Source organism: Arachis hypogaea, chromosome 15 (genome assembly GCF_003086295.3).
Source record: "Arachis hypogaea cultivar Tifrunner chromosome 15, arahy.Tifrunner.gnm2.J5K5, whole genome shotgun sequence".
Lineage (NCBI taxonomy): Eukaryota > Viridiplantae > Streptophyta > Magnoliopsida > Fabales > Fabaceae > Arachis > Arachis hypogaea.
The window spans coordinates 125,479,954-125,490,525 of record NC_092050.1 but is presented as its reverse complement, the minus strand read 5'-3'; the positions used below and the strand labels follow the sequence as shown (position 1 = coordinate 125,490,525).

Genomic DNA, 10,572 nt, shown 5'->3' with positions numbered 1-10,572 from the left:
CACTTCACCATCATCCACACCACAAGCACCATCCATCCATCAGCTGTTCCTTCAGATCCTCGAGAGGTTCGACCGGCAAGACCAGCGAATGGAGCAAATGGAGTGCCGTAACAAGCGCAGATATAACTATCTGAAGGACCTCATAGCTGGTACTCACCCACCTCTAGAGCAGAAGGACACCCCATACTCCCCTTCATCCAGTAGTCCGAAAAGCCATGGCGAACCAGACAGCGGAGGCGATGCTTCCAACCCTACCTTGCTCCTTACTAATGGCATGGAGGACCGTGCCAAGCCTTAAGTGTGGGGAGGTCAGTCCTTGACTTCCAGAGGTAAGTTCTCTCTCTTAATACCAATATTTGACTTTTTCTTTTGTTAGATAGGATAGATTGCATAATAACAATTGTTGCATGTATGTTTTGCTTGGTTAAAGTAATGAGTTTCTTTTCAAGACCCTTTTTATAGCACTTCACTAATTTAAATTGAAAATTTGTGCTAAACTTGTTTGAAGATTGTAATTTGGAACATGAATTATAGCTAAGAACACACAACCTGTGATATTTGAGCTTAATTACACGGTTACATTATTTAACCATAATATTTTATTCTTGTGTGTTTTCTTCTCTATGATTGTAATCTATATTTTGTTCCATTCTATATGTCCATTGTTTAGTGTATTTGCATGCATACATATGATTGAGGCCATCAATTGTTATTAGCTCACTTATCCCAAATAGCCTACCCTTTCAATTACCTTTGTTTGCCACTTTGAGCCTTTTAATCCCCTTTTGTTCTATATTTTACCACATCACTAGCCTTAAGCGGAAAAACAATTAATTACCCCAAGTGAATCTTTAGTTAGCTTAAGATAGAGATTGTGTATTAATTAAGTGTGGAGAATTGTGAAAACTTGGGTTGATGAAAGTGTACAGTATTTTATTGACAAAAGTATTGGGAATTTCGGTGCCTACTCATGTGAGACCAGAAAAATTAAAAACTCATATGCATTGATATGTTATGTTTATTTTTACCTTTAATTAAAAAAAACCCCAAACCAAAATAAAAATATTCAAATAATTGAGTCAATAGATAAATAAGGGGACAAAATTACCCCAATGCTAAGTTTAAAAAAAAATCAATGCACATGTGGTGAAACTAAAGAAATATTTGGTACAAGAGTATGTGATACAAAAGTAGGAATTATGGGTAGCTAGGCATGAATTTAGAGTTACATAGAGTACATGTGTGTTTAGGTGAGAGCTTAGGTTAGTCAAAGATTCATATTATAGTTCACTTGGCCATACATATATCCTCACCCTTACCTTAGCCCCATTACAACCTAGAAAAGACCTCATGATGTTTGTATTGGTATACTAAATATTTGTTGATTGGTTAGATGAAGAACAAAATCTAGAAAGCATGACTAGAGAATAGTAGAGTGATTAACCCTAGACACTTGAGAGATTAGAGTGCATATACACTACCAGTGAGGGTTCAATGCTTGATTTTATGTTCCCTGCTTTCATGAGCTGTCCTCTTACAAGTTTACCTGTCTTTTATTATGTGATTTGAATTAGTGGAATCTGGTTTATTTTCGTCTTAAAGAGCCTATTTACTTTTAACCAAGTAGACAGAATCATCTTAGCATATAGTTGCATTCATAGGTTGCATATCATGATTCTTATTTTCCCTCATTCTTTCCTTTTATCTCCTTGAGCTTAGCATGAGGACATGCTAATGTTTAAGTGTGGGGAGATTGATAAACCACTATTTTATGGTTTATCTTGTGCTCAATTGAGTGGTTTTATCAAGTCTTTGCACACTTATTCATACACTTTTTATGATTTTACAATTCCTTCCTAATTTTGTTCTATGGGTGAAAACTTGCTTTCTAAGCCTTTAAATTGTATATTTTTAATTCCCTTTTATACCATTCGATGCCGTGATCTGTGTGTTAAGTGTTTTCATGCTTTATAGGGCAGGAATGGCTTAGAGGATGGAGAAGAAGCTTGCAAAAATAGAAGGAGCACAAGAAATAAAGGAGATAACCAGTGAGGAGCGACGCGCACGCATGGCTCACGTGTGCGCATGCCTAACGCGTAAGTGTGAAACGCGAAGATGACCAGCGATGTGTACGCGTGACTGATGCGTATGCGTGACGTGTGCTACCTGCAAAAATCACAGAAAACGCTGGGTCGATTTTGGGCTGAGTTTGGACCCAGTTTTCGGCCCAAAAACACAGACTAGAGCCGGGGGACAAGCAAAGACTCAATAGACATTCTCATTCGAATAGTTTTAGATTTTAGTTTTAGAATCTTAGAGAGAAATCAGTCTCCTCTAGGTTTTCCTCACATTCGTAGATTTCTAGTTTTATTGCTTTTTATGCCGATGCTTTGGATATTGAGAAGAGTCACTACCTCCGTTGAAGTTACTATTATTCCAGTTTTCTTTCTTATTCCTTTACTCTTTTAATTGCCCATTAACCCTGTTCAGATAAGGATGTTGCATTTTGGGATTTATTAACGCAAAGAATTACTTTTACTTTTAATTAATTTTCAGTTCCTATTTTATTTAATTTATCATGTCTTCTTCTTATATGTCTGTGAACGTTGCATTCATGTCAATGGAGTAGACTCCCAACTTGACTTGGGGGTTGATTAAAAGGAGACCCTTGAATTGGAATACTCAAGTGATTAGTTCAATTGGAAGTTGTTGGCTAACTCTCTATTTACTAACGCTAATCCTTCCATAAGGAGAGGATTAGGACTTGCGAATAAGAGTTAGCTCAATCACTTGACTTTCCTTTATTTAGTAAGGGTTAATGGTGTGCGAAATCGTGATCATTCCATTCCTTGGTAACGGCGCTAAAAACTCAATACGCACGTTCATGATCTTATATCTGTTTCACAACTTCGTACAACTAACCAGCAAGTGCACTGGGTCGTCCACGTAATAAACCTTACGTGAGTAAGGGTCGATCCCACAGAGATTGTCAGCTTGAAGCAAGCTATGGTCACCTTGTAAATCTCAGTCAGGTGGATTAAATTGTATTAAGAAATTATAGTGGATGAAAATAAATAAAATATAAAATAGGATAGTGGTACTTATGTAATTCATTGGTGAGAATTTCAGATAAGCGTATAGAGATGCTTTTGTTTCTCTGATCTCTGCTTTCCTGCTGTCTTCATTCAATCAATCCTACTCCTTTCCATGGCAAGCATTATGTAGGGCATCACCGTTCTCAATGGCTACATCCCATCCTCCTGTGAAAATGGTCCAATGCGCTGTCACTGCATGGCTAATCATCTGTCGGTTCTCGATCATGCTGGAATAGGATTTACTATCCTTTTGTGTCTGTCACTACGCCCAGCACTCGCGAGTTTGAAGCTCGTCACAGCCATCCCTTCCTAGATCCTACTCGGAATACCACAGACAAGGTTTAGATTTTCCGGATCTCAGGAATGGCCATCCATGGGTTCTAACTTATACCATGAAGACACTAATAACTCGGACTCGGTCCCCTGTATTAGATATCCAAGAGATATCCATTCAATCTAAGGTAGAACGGAAGTGGTTGTCAGGCACACGTTCATAAGTTGAGAATGATGATGACTGTCATGATCATCACATCCATCATATTAAAGTACGAATGAATATCTTAGAAGCGGAATAAGTTGAATTGAATAGAAAAACAGTAGTACTTTGCATTAATCCTTGAGGAACAGCAGAGCTCCACACGTTAATCTATGGTGTGTAGAAACTCTACCGTTGAAAATACATAAGTGATAAGGTCCAGGCATGGCCGAATGGCCAGCCCCCAAAACATGATCAAAGGACCAAAAGATAATCCAAAGATGTAAATACAATAGTAAAAAGTCCTATTTATACTAGACTAGCTACTAGGGTTTACAGAAGTAAGTAATTGATGTAGAAATCCACTTCTGGGGCCCACTTGGTGTGTGCTTGGGCTGAGCATGAAGCTTTCACGTGGAGAGGTCATTCTTGGAGTTGAACGCCAGTTTGTAATGTGTTTCTGGCGTTGAACTCCACTTTGCAACTTGTTTCTAGTGCTGAACACCAGACTGCAACATAGAACTGACGTTCAACGCCAGTTTGCGTCATCTAAACTCAGGTAAAGTATAAACTATTATATATTGCCGGAAAGCCCTGGATGTCTACTTTCCAACGCAATTGGAAGCGCACCATTTGGAGTTCTGTAGCTCCAGAAAATCCATTTTGAATGCAGGGAGGTCAGAATCCATCAGCATCTGCAGTCCTTCTTCAACCTCTGAATCTGATTTTTGCTCAGGTCCCTCAATTTCAGTCAGAAAATACCTGAAATCACAGAAAAACACACAAACTCATAGTAAAGTCCAGAAATGTGAATTTTAATTAAAAACTAATAAAAATATAATGAAAACTAATTAAATCATACTAAAAACATACTAAAAACAATGCCAAAAAGCGTATAAATTATCCGCTCATCACAACACCAAACTTAAATTGTTGCTCGTCTCCAAGCAACTAAAAATCAATTAGGATAAAAAGAAGAGAATATACTATAAATTCCAAAATATCAATGAAACTTAGCTCCAATCAGATGAGCGGGACTTGTAGCTTTTTGCCTCTTGAATAGTTTTGGCATCTCGCTTTATCCATTGAAGTTCAGAATGATTGGCATCTATAGGAACTCAGAATTCAGATAGTGTTATTGATTCTCCTAGTTCAGTATGTTGATTCTTGAACACAGCTACTTTATAAGTCTTGGCCGTGGCCCTAAGCACTTTGTTTTCCAGTATTACCACCGGATACATAAATGCCACAGACACATAACTGGGTGAACCTTTTCAGATTGTGACTCAGCTTTGCTAAAGTCCCCAATTAGAGGTGTCCAGGGTTCTTAAGCACACTCTTCTTTTGCTTTGGACTTTGACTTTAACCGCTCAGTCTCAAGTTTTCACTTGACACCTTCACGCCACAAGCACATGGTTAGGGACACCTTGGTTTAGCCGCTTAGGCCAGGATTTTATTCCTTTAGGCCCTCCTATCCATTGATGCTCAAAGCCTTGGATCCTTTTTATTACCCTTGCCTTTTGGTTTTAAGGGTTATTGGCTTTTTGCTCTTGCCTTTTGGTTTAAAGAGCTTTTGGCTTTTTCTGCTTGCTTCTTCTTTTTCTTTCTCTCTTTTTTTTTCTTTTCACTATTTTTTTTCTTTCTTTTTTTTTCACAAGCTTTCTGTATTCACTGCTTTTTCTTGCTTCAAGAATCATTTTTATGATTTTTCAGATTATCAAATAACATTTCTCATGTTCATCATTCTTTTAAGAGCCAACATATTTAACATTCTTAAACAACAACTTCAAAAGACATATGCACTGTTCAAGCATTCATTCAGAAAACAAAAAGTATTGTCACCACATCAAAATAATTAAACTAGTTTCAAGGATGAATTCGAAACCATGTACTTCTTGTTCTTTTGTAATTAAAACATTTTTCATTCAAGAGAGGTGATGGATTCATAGGACATTCATAACTTTAAGGCATAGACACTTAAATACTAGTGATCATGAAGACAAAAACATAGATAAACATTTAACATAAGAAAACGAAAAATAGAAAATTTAAGAACAAGGAATGAGTCCACCTTAGTGATGGTGGCGTTTTCTTCTTGAGGAACCAATGATATCCTTGAGCTCTTCTATGTCTCTTCCTTGTCTTTGTTGCTCCTCCCTCATTGCTCTTTGATCTTCTCTAATTTCATGAAGGATGATGGAGTGCTCTTGATGTTCCACCCTTAGTTGCTCCCAATAATTGTGTGGAGGAAAATGTATCCCCGAAGGTATCTCAGGGATCTCTTGATTTGCAGTCAAATGTTCTACCACTGAGCTATAGACCCTTGAGATGAATCTCTCCATCTCCTATGACTTGGAGGTGGAAGCTTTTGTCTTCCATTTCCTCTTTCTAGAGGTTTCTCTGGCCTTAGGTGCCATCAATGGTTATGAAAAAACAAAAAAGCAATTCTTTTTCCACACCAAACTTAGAATGTTTGCTCGTCCTCGAGCAAAAGAAGAAAGGAAGGATGAGAAGAAGAAAAGATGGAGGAGATGGAGGTGTGGGAAGGGTTCGGCCACTGGGGGTTTAAGGTGGTTATGATGTGTGAAAAGGAGGGAGTGATGGTTTGAATTTTGAGTGGGTGGGTGTAGGTGGGTGTATGATGGTTTTGGAGGGGAATTGGAGGTGATTGGTGAAGGGTTCTTGGGAAAGGGTGATATAGGATTATGAGGAGGTAAGGTGAGTGGAGGTATGTGGGAAAGAGAGTTATGAAAAGGTGTGAAGAGGAGAGAAGAAGTAGGTGCGGATCCTGTGGGGTCCACAGATCTAGTGGGGCCAAGGACTTTAATCATCCTTGCTCTAATTAGGCGTATAAACGCCCTCTGTAGGCAATCCTGGCGTTTAACGCCAGATTGCAGCATGTTTCTGGCGTTAAACGCCACTTCCATGCTTGTGTTAGGCGTTCAACGCCAGTCTGCAGCATGTTTCTGGCGTTGAACGGCAGTTTTCCTTTGGGGTGCATTCCTGGCGTTTAAACGCCAGAATGCTGCTTGTTTCTGGCGTTTAACGCCAGTTTCATGTTCTGTTCTGGCGTTAAACGCCAGCCAGTAAGCCCTTCCTCCAGGGTGTTCTATTTTCAATGCTGTTTTTCATTCTGTTTTTGAATTTTTTGTAGTTTTTGTGACTCCACATGATCATCAACCTAGTAAATCATGAAATAACAAAGAGAAAATAAAATAAAATATATTAAATAACATTGGGTTGCCTCCCAACAAGCGCTTCTTTAATGTCAATAGCTTGACAGTGGGCTCTCACTGAGCCACACAGGTGATCAGGTCAATTTTATAGATTCCAAACACCAAACTTAGAGTTTGGATGTGGGGATTCAATACCAAACTTAGAGTTTGGCTGAGGCCTCCCAACACCAAACTTAGAGTTTGATTGTGGGGGCCTTGTTTGACTCTGTAGTGAGAGAAGCTTTTCATGCTTCCTCTCCATGGTTACAGAAGGAGAACCTTGAGTTTTAAACACAAAGTAGTCCTCATTCAGTTGAAGGACTAACTCTCCTCTGTCCACATCAATCACAGCTCTTGCTGTAGCTAGGAAGGGTCTTCCAAGGATGATGGATTCATCCTCTTCCTTCCCAGTGTCTAGGATTATGAAATCAGTAGGGATGTAAATGTCTTCAACCTTTACTAACATGTCTTCTACTAGTCCATAAGCCTATTTTCTTGAGTTGTCTGCCATCTCTAGTGAGATTCTGGCAGCTTGCACCTCAAAGATTCCCAATTTTTCTATTACAGAGAGGGGCATGAGGTTTATCCCTGACCCAAGGTCACATAGAGCCTTCTCAAAGGTCATGGTGCCTATGGTACAAGGTATTAAGAACTTTCTAGGATCCTGTTTCTTCTGAGGCAATCTCAGTTGATCCAGATCACTCAGTTCATTGGTGAGCAAGGGAGGTTCATCTTCCCAAGTCTCATTACCAAATAATTTGGCATTCAGCTTCATGATAGCACCAAGGTACTTGGCAACTTTCTCTTCAGTAACATCTTCATTCTCTTCAGAAGAAGAATACTCATCAGAGCTCATGAATGGCATAAAGAGATTTAATGGAATCTCTATGGTCTCTAGATGAGCCTCAGAGTCCTTTGGTTCCTCAGAGGGAAACTCCTTATTGATCACTGGACGTCCCAGGAGGTCTTTCTCACTGGGATTCACGTCCTCCTCCTCTTTTGTGGTTTCGGCCATGATGGTCATTTCAATGGCCTTGCACTCTCCTTTTGGAATTTCTTCTGTATTGCTTGGGAGAGTACTAGGAGGTGTTTCAGTGATCCTTTTACTCAGCTGGCCCACTTGTGCTTCCAAATTTCTAATGGAGGACCTTGTTTCATTCATGAAACTTAGAGTGGCCTTAGATAGATAAGAGACTATATTTGCTAAGCTAGATGGATCCTGCTTAGGACTCTCTGTCTTTTGCTGAGTGGATGATGGGAAAGGCTTGCCATTGCTAAACCTGTTTCTTCCACCATTATTAAAGCCTTGTTGAGGCTTTTGTTGATCCTTCCATGAGAGATTTAGGTGATTTCTCCATAAGAGATTATAGGTGTTTCCATAGGGTTCACCCATGTAATTCACCTCTGCTATTGCAGGATTCTCAGGATCATAAGCTTCTTCCTCAGAAGATGCCTCTTGAGTACTGTTGGATGCAGCTTGCATTCCATTCAGACTCTGAGAAATCATATTGACTTTCTGAGTCAATATTTTATTCTGAGCCAATATGGCATTCAGAGTATCAATTTCAAGAACTCCCTTCTTCTGAGGCGTCCCATTACTCACAGGATTCCTCTCAGAAGTGTACATGAACTGGTTATTAGATCCCATGTCAATGAGTTCTTGAGCTTCTGCAGGCGTTTTCTTTAGGTGAATGGATCCACCTGCAGAAGTATCCAATGACATCTTAGCTAATTCAGACAGACCATCATAGAATAAATCCAGGATGGTCCATTCTGAAAGCATGTCAGAAGGACACTTTTTGGTCAGTTGCTTATATCTCTCCCAAGCTTCATAGAGGGATTCACCTTCTTTCTGTCTGAAGGTTTGAACGTCCATTCTAAGCTTACTCAGCTTTTGAGAAGAAAAGAACTTGGCTAAGAAAGTCGTGACCAGCTTATCCCAAGAGTTCAGGCTATCTTTGGGTTGAGAGTCCAACCATACTCTAGCTCTGTCTCTTACAGCAAACGGGAAAAGCATAAGCCTGTAGACCTCGGGATCAACCCCATTGGTCTTAACAGTATCACAGATCTGCAAGAATTCAGTTAAGAACTGAAAAGGATCTTCAGATGAAAGTCCATGAAACTTGCAGTTCTGCTGCATCAGAGAAACTAATTGAGGTTTCAGCTCAAAGTTGTTTGCTCCAATGGCAGGGATGGAGATGCTTCTTCCACGTAAATTGGAATTAGGTGCAGTAAAGTCACCAAGCATCCTCCTTGCATTATTATTATTTTCGGCTGCCATCTCCTCTTCCTGTTCGAAAATTTCTGTAAGGTTGTCTCTGGATTGTTGTATTTTAGCTTCTCTTAGTTTCCTTTTTAGAGTCCTTTCAGGTTCAAGATCTGCTTCAACAAGAATGTTCTTGTCCTTGCTCCTGCTCATATGACAAAGAAGGGAATAACAAAGAAAATATGGAATCCTCTATGTCACAGTATAGAGATTCCTTTGTGTGAGTAGAAGAAGAAAAGAATGTAATGTAAAGAAGAGAAGAGGAAAAACTCGAACACAGAGAGGGAGGTGGTGTTCGAATTTTTTGGATGGAAGATAAGTGTTAATAGATGAATAAATAAATAGAAGGAGATGAGAGAGAGAATTTCGAAATTTAATTAAAATAAAAATTTAAAATTTGAAAGTTAGATTTCAAAAATTAAAGTTGAAATTAAATTAAAATTGAAACAATTAGTTAATCAAAATGAAATTTTGAAAAAGAGGGAGGTATTTTCGAAAATTTTAAGAGAGATTGAATTAGTTAGGTGGCTTTGAAAAAGATATGATTGAAACAAAAAGATAAGATTGATTGAAAAAGATTTGAAAATCAATTAAGAGGTTAGGAAAGAAGTTAGAAAAGATTTTGAAATTGAATTTGGAAAAGATATGATTGAAATAAAAAAAGGATATGATTGAAACAAAAAGATATGATTAATTGAAACTTATTTTGAAAAAGATTTGAAAAAGAAATTTAAAAATATTTTATTTTTAAAATTAAAGTTGATTACTTGACTAACAGGAAACAAAAAGATATGATTTTAAAAATTAAAGATTAATCTTTTCTTAAAAGGCAAGTAACAACTTGAAATTTTTCAATCAATCATATTAAATGTTAGTATTAATTTCGAAAATCATGGAATAAAGATAAGAAAAAGATTTTTGAAAATTAATTTTAAAAATTTCGAAATTATTAAGAAAAATTTGAAAAAGATTAGATTTTTTTGAAAAAGTTTTGAAAAAGATAGGATTTTTAAATTGAAGATTTGATTTGACTCATAAGAAACACTAGATTTTTTTTTTAAAATTTGAAAAAATCAATCCAAATTTTCGAAATTTTAAGAGAGAAAAAGGGAAAGATATTTTTTTATTTTTGAATTTTTAATGAAGAAAATGAAAAACATGAAAAAGACTCATAACATAAAAATTATGAATCAAAACACAATGCATGCAAGAACACTATGAATGGCAAGATGAACACCAAGAACACTTTGAAGATTAAGATGAATATCAAGACTTATTTTTGAAAATTTTTAAGAAAAGAAAAACATGCAAGACACCAAACTTAAAAATTTTTAATTTTTAGACACTAAGAATTCAAGAATGCATATGAAAAATAAGAAAAGACACAAAACAAGAAAATATGAAGATCAAACAAGAAGACTGGCCAAGAACAACTTGAAGATCATGAAGAATGCAATGCATGAAATTTTCGAAAATAATTTTTAGAAAATTAAAAAGATGCAATTGACACCAAACTTAAAA

At 37.3% G+C, this 10,572-nt stretch overlaps 1 non-coding gene across 1 annotated transcript; it reads left to right on the top strand.

The window, feature by feature from the left end:
• The first annotated feature begins 8,562 nt into the window (after positions 1-8,562).
• LOC112752420 (small nucleolar RNA R71) lies at positions 8,563-8,670 on the top strand. Its single transcript, XR_003176858.1, has one exon. It is a non-coding gene; the product is annotated as a small nucleolar RNA R71 (small nucleolar RNA).
• Positions 8,671-10,572: the final 1,902 nt, after the last annotated feature.